The sequence below is a fragment of the Pygoscelis adeliae genome, unplaced genomic scaffold (assembly GCF_000699105.1).
Source record: "Pygoscelis adeliae isolate BGI_AS28 unplaced genomic scaffold, ASM69910v1 Scaffold179, whole genome shotgun sequence".
NCBI lineage: Eukaryota > Metazoa > Chordata > Aves > Sphenisciformes > Spheniscidae > Pygoscelis > Pygoscelis adeliae.
Window position 1 is genome coordinate 1,218,698 of NW_008825612.1, and position 13,542 is coordinate 1,232,239.

General features: G+C 43.7%; 1 protein-coding gene across 1 annotated transcript in view; it reads right to left on the bottom strand.

Annotated features, from left to right (window-relative positions):
- RHOJ (ras homolog family member J) overlaps positions 1–13,542 on the bottom strand; it is a 55,397-nt gene that overhangs the window by 40,534 nt on the left and 1,321 nt on the right. The gene's annotated exons all lie outside the window — the stretch shown is intronic.

Here is a 13,542-nt window from a genome sequence, read left to right on the forward strand (position 1 = left end):
ACCAGTCTCTTTCATGTTATGCTTCCAGCTCTTCTAAGGAAGAAAATCCATTAGGCACCGTCGGTAGTGCCTTCTCATTACCTCTGATGGCTCTGTTATTATTCTTGCCTGACAGCTCACAGCAGGAGCACATTAAAAAGGGTTGCCCATATAGGAAATCTGAAATTCAGTGGTCCTCAGACACCCCAAATGAACTTCCTTAGGTCAGATATAATTCATACTAAGCCAGGATTTTGAGCCCTCTGCTGAGAATCTCCTGGGAAGGACAGACTGTTCTAGCTTCTGGCTTATGGAATTAATCCTTTCTATCAAATAGCAGCGTCTTGGTTTGGTAACATGACTGATAATAGAAATGCAGCTATATGGGGGGGATCCTGAAAGTGACCCAACAGTAAATGATCTCAGAAGCTGGAATATAGGTTGAATTTCAAGTTCAAACTGATTGCACGCAACCCAATTCCCCTAACCATGATGGTGTCCTTCCTAACTTAATGTGGCGTGAGCTCCCAGTCAGGTCCTTTACTGTACATTTCCTCCATAATCTACAAGCAGCATTACTAGAATGTGGCCACAGACACCTGCCTCCACGTCCACTGGGCATCACGGCTGAAGTCCTTGTTCCAGTGTCACTAACTTTGGAGACCACTCACTGGAGCAAGATTGTGTCTGGCAGAGGGAAGACATACTTTGAAAACCTTTGAGAGCACTTGGACTAACTTCCTTCTTCTGAAATCAAACCTATGTGGTCTTAGTAATTAGAAGTATGGATTTATTAGACAGCAACGTGATGACAAAAGTCATCAACAGAGAAGAGGAGAAAAAAACTGCTCTGCAGGTAGCCTGCACCAGAGAGATTAAAGACACCATGAGTGACACTCAGCTCAAAGACTGTTTTCTCCTAAGTGCTTGCCTGGTTCTGCCATTAGGTTTGCCAAGGCTTGCAAGGATTGCCAGTCTTTCCCTGCAACCGTTGCAGCTCTTCATATTGAGAGAGCCTAAAACCACACCTGAGCTCACGCTATTTGAGGCATTTTCTTTGGACATTTTTGTCTTTGTTGCACAAACATTTCTTTTAGAGGAAGTGGGAGTAAGCCTACCCTTGGATAATAATGATTACAATACAGTAACTGTAAAATTGATAATAACAGTAACCAACTAGAACTGGCCAGGGGGATGATAATTCAGCTTTGCAACAACTTCTGAGGTTTTACAATTTGTTTTCATTTTACAGTGGAATGAAAACAAAACCTTCAGATATTATGTTTTCAATTTACGTCTTTCTTGCTGCACTGTCAGTAATAACCAGAGGGCCTTGGACTTCAAGAATTTGTCCTTCCAAGTATTTAAAAAATGCTTCAACTTTCATGAATCAGCATTTTCTCCTGGTGGGATAGTTCGTCTAAAATGCTCTGACCAGAACTTTTGCTAACCCCAGAAGTTCAAAATCATGAGTCATATCCCCCAAAACATAGTTGTTACAAATCACTTGTTTTATGATTTACGGATTGTTTCTGGACTGTGTTCTCTTAAACATACCTTTCCCCTCCATCCTCTAAGGATGTACATTTCTTTCCCACCCTCCTCGACTTCTTCTCTCCTATTTTCTTGGGCTTTTTTTGTTTCTCATGCAGCTCCTTGGCTCTTTTGACCTTCCCTAGCTTACGCACAAGAAGCAATGCTGAGATAATGTTTTTATGGTATGCTGTGGCAGGGGTTTGCCAGGAAAGAGGTGGCTGCTGGATGGTGTCTGCAATGGATAGTGGTCACTGCGGGGTGGTCCCACTGCCGTTCCGCAAAGCCCTGTCTGGCTGCTTGTTGGTTTTCACTCATCTCAGATGGCATTTTCCATCGGGCAGAGCTGACATCTGTCAGAAGGCAAGAACATCTGCTCTCATGCCCTGGCTGGCTGCAGCCCTCGCCAGCTTGGCAGCGCTTGAGGAAATCAGAAGAGACACACGGTAATAATTATCACTCAGTGCTTGTGGGGCAGCCGCTATGTGTGCAATGTCTGTGGTTTGGTTTTGGACCCAGCTGGCTCAGAGATGGCTCTGCAGGACCCATATCTAGTTCAGGCCAGCTCCATGTCCCATGCTGCACCCAGGCACGCTTTGAAAAGACAAACTGTCTTTCTTTTTCTCTAACATTTCAGGTGGGAAGACCCTATTCTTCGAGAAAAAAGCAACGTGGAAAATAAATACCGAGAAAAGGAAATGCGGCTATTCATTCTGAAAGGTGGAGGGAACTGCAGAAACGGGGTCAAGACCTGGAAGGACTTAGTGTGATGGAAGGTACAAGGTGCTCTCTAGTCAGGTGGTATGTATGAATTTGTGTGAATTCTCTCATGCACCTCACCATGACATACTGTGAATGCACTCGGCCAGGGATGAGGTTCCCTTGTGTCCTCAGGAGTTTCCACCCTGTTGGACATCATAGTCTCAAAATACCGTTTTCCTTGCAAAATTGTTGCAAGACTTGTTTTTTTTTAATCTCTCACGTGCATGCATTTAAATAGAGGGCAGAGGGAGAGAAACCCAGTTGGGAGCACCATATGGAGACAACACAAGTTATTCCTGTTCCACCATTTTCTTGGCATAGATTTCCTCTGTCAAACATTAATTCAGATCAGGGACCTCATTCTACATTCACACTCCCTGTTGCTTCTTCCTTCCTTGGAAGCATCAAGAGGGAGTTATGGTATTGCTACAAGCAGCTCTTTACAGGAAAAGAAATAAATTGGGCAATATGCTTCAAATAATGGAAGAATGAATTATTTCACCATTTTAGCAGTTTCCCAGGAGGGAGAGTAGAGGGAGAAAATGCACTTAACACTCTAAAATATTAAAATAACAAGAACCACAGCAACCTCACCCCTCTGGACTTGAACCAAACTGAATGGTTTAGGTAAATTCCCAGCAGATTTCCAAGTGGCACACTCCATCAGAGAATATTACTATGCATGGCAAGGGAAATTCTCCATATTAATGATATGAACTGGCTCAGCTAATTTGGAGTTCTTCTGTAAAGCCTGGTTTCTGGCAGATTAGCTGAATATTTTTTGGAATATGAACTCCTCTTTTAATGTTGAGTTTGATCCTGTTTTCATGGACGGTATTCCTGGAAAATTACTTTCTTAAAGCTGTATTTCACATATATTTTTAATGAGAGATGTTGCTCCCTTGTATTCCTGGAACAGGCTTAAAATATTCCAAGCAGTAACTAGAAGGCAATGAGAGGAAGGGAGTTGTACTTGGTTTTTGAGATTTACTGGTTACATACACAGAACAAAGCAAAGCAGCACTGTGAAGGTAAAGGGTCTTTCCAAGAGCTTAAATAAGAGGATACAAATGCCCTCCTAGATTTTGCTCATGCTTTTGTTAAAAATTTTAATGGCAAGTTTTCAGAGACAAAAATGGGATAAACTAGAAAGAAATTACGAGCAATTCTATAGTATCCTTCGCGTTTTGATACAGCTGAAAAGGTCTATGTGTAGTTACAACTAACCAAAAATAAAGATGCCATTACAAAATACCTCTCTGGAGATATTTTGTAATCTATATCTAGATAGACCCTGAGCCCTCAGTGATATTTGTGTGCCCATATGGAGCCATTCGGGAAGCGGGATCATACAACCCAACCTGTCAATAGCAGCGTTGTTGTCCAAGCTTGAACGGACAACACAAGTCCTGGGCATTACCTCCATAGGCTGCTGCTTGATATATATAGCATAAAACAGATGGTCTCAGGAGGCATTTTCAGTGTGAGTTTGTTCCAGAGCTGAGATTCCCTGGTGGGAACGCCTCACCTTTTAAATGAAAAATCAGGTCTCTGCATTTCTGCTGCTCATGGACAAGGTCTCAAGCAACTGGGCCTCCCAAATTAGAAAAAGACATTGACTCTATGCCTAGTTATTGGAGGAAAACATGCCGAGGTAAGCTAACCAGTTCTGAAATGGACCTGGGGAGATTGCTCAGAAACCGAGAGTGTCCGAGACAGGGAGGGTCTGGCCTTTGAGGACAGAGCTGCTCACAGCAGCTGGACGGCTGCCCACCCTGGAGCTGGAGCATGAGACAGTTTGTGAACTTAAAACACATTTTCCAACCTTATGGGATTTTCCCTATGGTCTGTTCTCAGCAAAGCAGCATTATTATTGTAAATAGATGCTCTTTTTGTCCCATCTCCCAGGGGATAAAAATTAATGTTATGTTTGAACATGTATGTTTTCCCACTCATTGCTGAAGCTGTTCTTTTCCTTAAAGTCTGCATAAAGCCGAGCATTGGCAGATACTGTTAATATCATTACTTCAAAGTTATAGCTGGATGTCTGTGCCAGAGTGTCTTTAATAAGAGACGTGGCCTCCGTCCCCTCAGAATTGCAGGGGTTGGAAAGTAGTTTTAGTGAGTCATCTCAGGCATCCTCCTGCACTGTGGCAGGCCCTTTCTGTCCAGCCCCTCTGCACAGTCCTCTTTAACTCTTTCAGATGCCTAAGTGCTGGCTCCTGTGCTCATGACTGGGGCTGCTGTTTCTGTGATACACTTGCATACTGTCCTGAATGAGGAGTGAGGGTCCTGGTACAACGCTGTGCTGCTCTTCCCTTCCTGCTCCCAAGCCATCACCCTCCTGACTGTGCCTCCTGTGCCACTGTGCTTGGGAATATTTTTACAGCTGTCCACCTCCCTCCTTTGGGAGTTTTTTTTTTTCTTTTTTTCCCAGTGCTTCTCCTGTCAGTGAATGGTTTTTCCAGCCTTCTCTTCCCCTGAGGCTGGTTGGCGTGCTTCATATTTATGGATTCATTGCTGTGCCAGTCCGCGAGGCAGAAAGGCAATCCTGGGGCAACCCCACCGCTGGATTTGCTGGATTTTACTGGACCCACACTAAGTCTGGGGAACTGTGCTAGCTGAAATACCAAGCTCTCATGGTCTTTCATGCCTTCCCCTTCCCTGGGATCCCAAATACACCACTTTGGCTATGGGGACTAGCTGGGGACACCACTTCCCAGCAAGTGCCACAGGGTGCGTATGGCACTGTGTCCCCCAGGACCCTCCCGTGCCATCTTGCCTATTCTCATATGACAACTTTCCATGCCCACAGTGATATCTGTTTAAGAAGAGGGTTTTGGTCTTGGTCATAAATCTATGAATATGTATGCTACAGAACAAATACTAAGGAAAAGCCATCACTGCATAATGAGATCTGCATCCGTTTCAGCCAAAGGTGGTAGCAACCACACAGCTGGATTGTATCATTGGGTCTTCCCTCGTGCTACGCTCACCTGGCTGTGTCCTCACTGCTGAGACATGATGGATGGTGCTTGGGATTGCAGTGAGGTGTAATGATTCATTCTCAGATCTGGGAGAGCTTTCTTGTCCACCTGGGTACATGGGAAAGTCATTGGCTGATGAATGGCACTTGAGCATTTTAGCACATGTAGAAGTTGCACGTAAGGTCTAGTCCCTGCATTCAGCCAAGGTTGCTGGTAGCACAGCTTGTCTTGGGTGAGAGATTTCTGAGTTTGAATGTGAATAATGCTTGGCAATAAATAGGGTAAATTCACTTTTTTTTTTTCTTTTTAGTGTTTAATTATTAGACATTATTTTAAAACCCATTTCCCCTGATCTTATTTGGGGAAAAAAGGGAGATGAATACCAGTTCATAAATCCAGTCTAGAATTCATTCATTCATTCAGTGCCCCTTGGGGTGACAATTCATAAAGCTTTCATTCTTCGGTAACTTACTCCCTGACTTAGCTGGCAGACCCATAGCTTGGGATACAAGAACAATATATCTGACAGGAGACTGGTGAGTGATCACTCTTAAAAGCAGACTAGAAATATAATAACTTGGATTTTTTTCATTGCAAAGATAAATAATAATTTGACAGGAGATGTCATTACTGTTTAATAACTTTGTCTGAGCAGAACAATTGAAGGAAATATGTTTGCTCTTCCTCATCCCTTGCCATTTCCATGATGTCATTAGGTCTGGCCATAACAACTGGAAAGTTAGAACATTGGAAAGGCACTGCCTGCAGGGCAAAATATACACAGTGATGCACGGTAGCAACGATGTGTATCACTAGTACAGACATCAAGATATCAAGGTTTATCAAGAGAACAGAAAATGAGAAGGAAGTTTTAGTGGAGGTATTTTGCATTGACTTAATCAGTAACTAAGCCACCGTAATGATGACTTAGTAAAAACTGCCACATTTCTGCAGAAATGAAGACGTTTGTACATGTCTGGTAATTTTGGTTGCTTAGACTTCTTTGCTAAGCTTTTGTTTTTCTTTCCTACATGTGGAGCATCTGCTGTTGAAAAGCATCTGCCTGGCTGTCAACATGCACCTGATTTGGCACCACCTGTAAGTGGTTTTGCCCCCTGGTGTGGATGGCTGGCCACATGTACTGAGTCAATTATTGATTTTAAGATAGTGGACGTGATTGTTAGTTCAAGCTGTAGAGATTGTCCTTCAAGGGCCAGAGGTCACAGTTTCAGTTTTGGTTTCCTCAGCTGATGTCACCTCCTGCAATGTTACACTGATTAGAAGGGGAGGGAAAGACTGGGACTGCCTGCCTTGGAGGAGTGGAGAAGAAAAGGGTAATTTTCTCATCACTTCCACTGTTAACCCTTTTCGTGCTCCAGACAAATCCCCCCATGTCTCTTCGCAGCAGTGCATTGCTGCATAAGTGAAATTTCAAGATCTGTTTGCCCATCCATATATCAGAAGAATCATTCCAAAAAGTCCCTTTCTACAGCACTGAGTACAAGAGTGCTGGACTGGGCCAAACTCACAGCCCAGGGAGTCAAGTCTTCATCTCTGATGTAGCAGCGAGCATATTTAAGACAATTTGCCATTCATCAGACCAAATTTAGGTCTTATCCTGGCCTCTAACAGCAGGTGGTGTCAGGTCACATTTTATTATCTCTTGCAGAAGTCTTTTTCATTAGCTTATGATAGCACTCAATCTCCCTGATATCTGGTCCAACTTCCCTTTTTTGCAAACCTTGTTAAAATTTTGTCATCAGTAACTTCTGTACAGAGATAAGTTCCTTGGGTTAATCACATACCATGCAAAGAAATATTTCTTTTCAAGTCATTTGACTTTCTCATCTTTCCAACCCATTCTCTCAGGACTGTGGTTGACCTTAAAAAATACCCCATCACCCTACATCCGAACCACCAATACACATTCAAATGGTCTAATTCCTTGCTTAGTATTCTTTGTGTTTCCTACTGCCCTTCGAACACCACATAGCTAATACAAAATAGTAGGCAGAGGGGCTTAGGTGGAATTGAGGGTGGATAAGTCTGGATAAAGTAACATGGCTGCTTCATCTACTCCTCTAATTCCCGGCACTATCCTTCCTGATGTGCGTTGTAGTTATTCTCTACATCTAGTTTTTAACCTGTAAATGTTATTCATGGTGCAGTGTTGTCCCCTGCTGTGCTTGACGCACAAGGACATCCATTTACTGCTGATACTGGATGAAGAAATCAGTTCTCTGCATTGCGCTGCAGCAGCTTCTGGGCTGTCGAGTCCCGGCTGATCAGCAGGACGCTGGTGGGTATGGGAGGGATTGGTGCAGAGGTCTTTTTTGTGTCTTTTTGTAGCATAAAGCTTTTGTTGGTGTAAAATCAAACCAGGAATGGCAACAATATGAAGAGAAGCTGTACGACAGAGCCAGAGGCAAAGGTAGGAAGCAGCTCAGGTGCTGTCACCGCAGCACTCGGAGCACTGCTGCAGAAACGATCTGCCCTGAGTAAATAGGATCACAAAGCATGCGCACACCTCTGCCTCCACGGGCTTCAAGTGGATTGTGCACCCGCAGGACAATACAGGGATGTGTGTGAGGAAGAGAGATATGAGCGATGGTTATCTCAAGTCTTCACATACCGTAAAACACCTTCAGAAGGAAAAAGTCTTAAGACGCTTGGGGGTGTATACGGTGCCTGTTTCATCTGAATGTGGAATAACCATGGTGATTCAGGCAAAAAGCACCTTTTTGGTATAAAGACTGTCTAGGCTTCCTGGATGTGAAAAGGCCTGAGGATCACTAGATCTCCTCTGGCTTATGTGACACAGGACACCGAATTAAACCTTTTATGGGGAGCCTAAGAATTAGTAGTTCTGTAAAATTTATCTTCAAAAAAGCCAGCCATGAAAACCTTTGATTTGCACTGGTGGGTTTCTGTTGTGTTGTACCTTGAACGTTTTATTGAGATCCCTGGTTTATTCTGCATCATACCAGGAAGATTGGCAGAGAAGTCCTTTTAGCTCCTGAGAGGCAAAATGAACATATCTATTCTGTGGCTGCTAGTCTAAAGAGCCAGATCTTTAGATGCTGTCTAAAGAGTCAATGCTTTCTTGTCTCAAGGATAAAGTTCAAATCTGTACAATCAAAATTGGATGAACATTAAAAGGAAAAAAAACCCACTGCAAACATCCATGCAAATAAACATCACAGCTCTCTTTCAGTGCTATTTATAGCTCTTTCAGTTTAATGACCCCAAACATTGCATGAAGGGTTTTTCTAATGTGCTACCAAGACTGTTTATAGGAGACAACTGTCTCAAGAATGTGGTAGTGTGAAGACTCCCACGGCAGCACCCATGCAAAAATTGAAAATCTCCTTGGGCAGTCTCTTCCTGTCTAATAAAGTTTCAACAGGGGAAAAAAGTGATGGTATGGGGTTTAAGTCATTGCTTACACACCATGGCAAGCAGAGATAGGTCAAAACCAGTGTGCGTTAGCAATCAATTAAAACTAACTAGCACATCAAAAGTGTGGTCAGATATGCTCTTGTGCATATAGCTGGAGAAATTTGGGATGTTATGGCTCCCACGTGGTTTCTGCCATGTCTTGGCTCGTGGTTCCTCCCCCATAGGAGAAAGCTGCTTGGTGCATGGCCTGTCGATAGTGTCAGGGTGGTCCCAGTCTCCCTTGGGTGCTCCTGCCTGCCCCAGGGCTGAGAGGGGGCAGCCATGGGCAGCCCCGTGATCAGTGACAGCCCACTTCCAACCACCCTCTTTCATGGGAGGACATGAGGAACAGGGATTTGAGTCAGTGCTGTGGCATACGGACAGGATATAATAGATTTATGGATTTGCACAGGTACAAGCTGACTGCTCTGAGCAAGAGCGGTAGTACTGCTCCTATGCTAATAAAAACGCCAGAGCAGAAGATTCTCCCTTCCTGCATGGCTTGCCTGGCCAGCAAGGTTGGGATCACTGCTCTGTGAGACCAGTGAGCGCTCCAGCCCACTTCGGTGCAAAGTCAGACAGATTAGATTGAATCATCACTAAAGAACAAAAAATTTGTCTCCTAACAGTAATTAACAGTTGCCTTCTTCTATATTGCTTTTAATTTACAGAGCTTCAGTCATGGATGAACTATTCTGTATGCTATTCATTAGCTGATCACATGCCACCGCTAATTTTTTTCAAATGGATTCACTATTTATAAATGTTCACCAGTTTGTGCTGACACATGAGGGGAGGGAGGGACATATTTACGCCATCTACTTTATGCCCTTTGTGCAGATGCTTTGCAGTTCTCCTTTGGAGGGATTGACCTCTCTCATTTACCAAAGATGCAACTTTGGCTCCTAAAGCTATTTGTATGACATTCATCTATCAATGTCATACAAATGACATTAATGACATTCAATGCCTGAACTAGACAGTTTAAGACTCACCACCCTTTTCTCCTTAGACTTCAACCATCTAATCAGTCCATTCACCTTTGTCTGCACAGTGGGCCAAGTTAGTTGCATGACATTGGTACTGCTCCTCAACCACTGAGGTTTTTTACATTTAAAAAAATGCACTTTTAGAATAGAATAGAATAGAATAGAATAGAATAGAATAGAATAGAATAGGATTGTTCCAGTTGGAAGGGACCTACAGTGACCATCTCGTCCAACTGCCTGACCACTTCAGGGCTGACCAAAAGTTAAAGCATATTATTAAGGGCATTGAGCAAATGCCTCTTAAACACTGGCAGGCTTGGGCCATTGACCACCTCTTGAGGAAGCCTGAATATAAATTTTAGGCTGAATAAATTTCATGCTAAAAATTGCTGGTTTTTTAGGGTTCATGAATATCAAATGGGTTGCTCGGTGGCTGCCTAAGTAACAAGTAACACACATCTCCCCGCTGTATTTCACAGAGCAAGCCAGTTAATATTGGTACTATTAAACCAACTCTGCTAGTAGTTGAATTAAATTTTTTTTTGGTACAACCTCAGCCCTAATTAAACATTTATAACCTCACATAGCTAGACACAATACAAGTCACCCTGGCTGAGAGACCTTTGCTCACGGAAAATCAGCATTTGATGTTCAAAAGGCGGAATGGAACCAGCATGTTAAAGCATCTACTCACTATCCAAACAGTCCCTATTGTTACAGTTATTGCCAGTAATATCCTGTTTGTCACTGGGATAGCACTTTGGTTCGCCTGCCCTAGAAATAGCCATTTACCTTGTGGCTAAACCCTTTCAGTGTGGGACTTGGAATTTCACTAAAAGTAAGAAAACCTACTCAGGGCTCTGGCCTTCAGCAAAACCTCTTCAAAATGCCCTGAGAAATAAGCAGACTTGTAAACTTCCACGCACCCAACACAAGAACCCAGTTTCGTATCCAAATAACAAATTTGCCTTTCCCATCTGTCTGGCATTGCCGCTGACGCTACTTTACATCCATCACATCCCAGCCCTGGCAACAGGCCCTGAACAAATTCATTTTTGTGGACTGTGGGTGAAATCTGTGGCAGAATATTACTAGTGTGGAGCTAATAACTGGTTTGGACTTTTGTACAGTGCAGCTGCACACATGGTGAAACATCAACAGCCTTTCGTCCCAGGCATCACCGTATCTGAGTTGTAAATGCTGTGTGAGTTATCTGCAGGAAGCCTGTTCTTTCCTGGGGTGAAATCCACGTATTGCCATTGATTTTCTTAGAGGCAGGCTGGGCCCAAATTTTATAAAGTGGTTTCAAGCCCTTTCATGTGAAAGGCACTGAATAAGTACCATACAGATCTAATACTGTTGGAGCTCAGCCCTCTGAAAGGGCTTCCTCTGGGCCACCCTTGTCAGTACGTTCACCTGTTTTGCCTGTCCCTTTGAAACCTGCCCCAGGTATGCAGCTAAAAAGATGCGATGCAGCAGGGCAAGTAAATGTAGCTGGTGCTGCGGGGCCGTGAACGGTTAACGCCTTGGCCACGGCAGTGGTGCGTCTGGAGCTTTTCCCAATGCTGGGCTGGATAGCATCACTGTCTCCCCCGAGTCGCTGGAGTCGCGGCAGTGAGAAACTGCTCTGAGATCACCACTGGAATCTTTGATTTTTAATGCTTCCCCCCCGCACCTTTTTCCATTAGAAAGAAGGAAATTGGTAAATGCCCTGGGACTCACAACCAGGTTGTGACCTGGTGAGGCAAGAGGAAGTGCTTGCTAACACACCACTGCTGGTAACAACGCCTGGGTGAAAAACCTTCAATGAAAGTGCAGCTTTGCAAAAATCTGCAGCAATTAATTGCTTTTGAGCATTTCCAGCACAGAAGAACCGAATCAAATCGTTTCAGCTTGTTTGGGAAAGTTGAAACAATTGGTTTTGGCAGGGGCAAGGGCAGGGGCAGACAAACCAGTTCCCTGGGTTAAATTCAAACACGGTTTTTGAGAGCCTCAACCACCCTGCAGGATCTGCCCATGGTGAAGCCTCCCTGTGTGCCGCGGTGCCTGTGGTATCACCATGCCCATGGTACCGCTGTGCCCATGGTACTGCCGTGCCACCTCTCCTCTTGACCGTGGGCTGCCACGCAGATAGATGTGGAAGGGGCTGTTGGAACAGAATATCCTAAAGGCTCAGGAGTAAGGTTGCCCCAGGTGAGCTCTTTTCCCTCTCAATACCCACAGTGTTTTAAATAGGTTATGTTATACTTTATGCCATCTAATATTTTATGTTTTATGAGTGGGATTTTTTCTGGCACTCTGCTCCAGAAGTAATTTCCACTGCTCAATTCTGTGTGCAGTTTTGTAGTGAAATTGGTTTAAAAAATGATGGGATTTCTCAAAAAACTGAAATTCCATTTTTGATCAATGCTAGTTTTGACCACTGCTGCTGGACAGGGTTTGTGTCAGAACAGCATGTTAATATACAGAGCTATTTTTTCCCTTATCTTTCTGAACTTTCTCATTGAAAACATTCTTAGTTTATATTTATGTGCTATAATAGTTAAGGCGGCAAATAAGAATAGCTGAAGATATTTTAGAGGTCTAAATCTTCAAACCTTGAAAATGTAGCTTGATTTAAAAGCACACGCATACTGCTTTTACCTGGCACCCTAAGGAAATACGCAGCGACACTCTTCATCTTCCCATCCTTCTCTCAGCCCTCCTCTCCCTCAGTAACTTCTGAGCCCACTGGCAATTTCTACCACTTCTGACAGAGAGGAAACGAAATCAAAGCAAGTCCCTGCGAGTCACCTGTGGCTGGGTAGGGAAGAGCATCTCAGGATGGTGCCCCCACCGAGTGCCAGCCTGCCTGGCTGGCATCAGCGCCTATGTGTGTGCACACACGTGTGCCCCCACGCTCACACCAAAACCACCCAGCCCGCAGGACGATGCTTACATGGTCTGGTACCGGCTATCATATGGTTTCTTCCATATACAGAGGTATTTGCAGGGCACGGGAGGGAGTGAAGGGCAGTGGGTGCTGGGACCAGCGTATTGCTGGGGAGTGAGGCTGTAAGGGACAAGCAGATCTCAGCTTATCATGGGAAAGTGGGTGCTGTTACAATATAAGACATAAATTCACGCAGCCAGGCTTTCTTAGGGTTTTTGGCTCATGGAAGTACTTACTTCCACCATGCAATATTCTTATATCTTGCCTGGGTAAAGTTTTTTTTCTAACATGGTCATTTAATCTATCTGGTGGGAAGGGTAGAGGAAAGAGAGCGTTGCTTGCATTAGAAGTGATGCTGCCCACTCTTGTGGAGGAAAAGATCTTCACATTTCCATGGATCAGATTCTGCAATTACACAGCTTGCTTGTTTGGGCAGTTCATCTGCTAAACCTGACATGAAGCCAGAATGAAAACAGAGATTTTCCCATTACAGTATACCAAATCTATGATAAGCCACGCCATGAAAATTCAGTTTTTAAGGAGGTGGGGAGAGAACGAGGGAAACTGCAACTGCTGCTGCAAGATAAGCAATGAGTTTTGCTTCTAGAATCTGTTTTTCAGGGATCTCATAAGAAACAACAACTGTAAGCCAAAGGAGCAGTGAGAGAAGAAGAACAGCAGAATTTGGGATAGGAAAATTTAAGCAGAAGTTTGAGCAACAGTTTTAGCCTATCACACCATCTGCATGATAACTTTGGACACAGCTGGGTAAAGTAAATAATTGCTACAGAAAGAGGCCTGTGAATATTGTACTTAATCTGGGGGTCTGTTTTGCACAGTGATGCAGAGAACATCATCCATGATCTTGATTATGTTCCTATTTTTTTCTCATACTACAAATTCTCTCATTATAAAATACTCA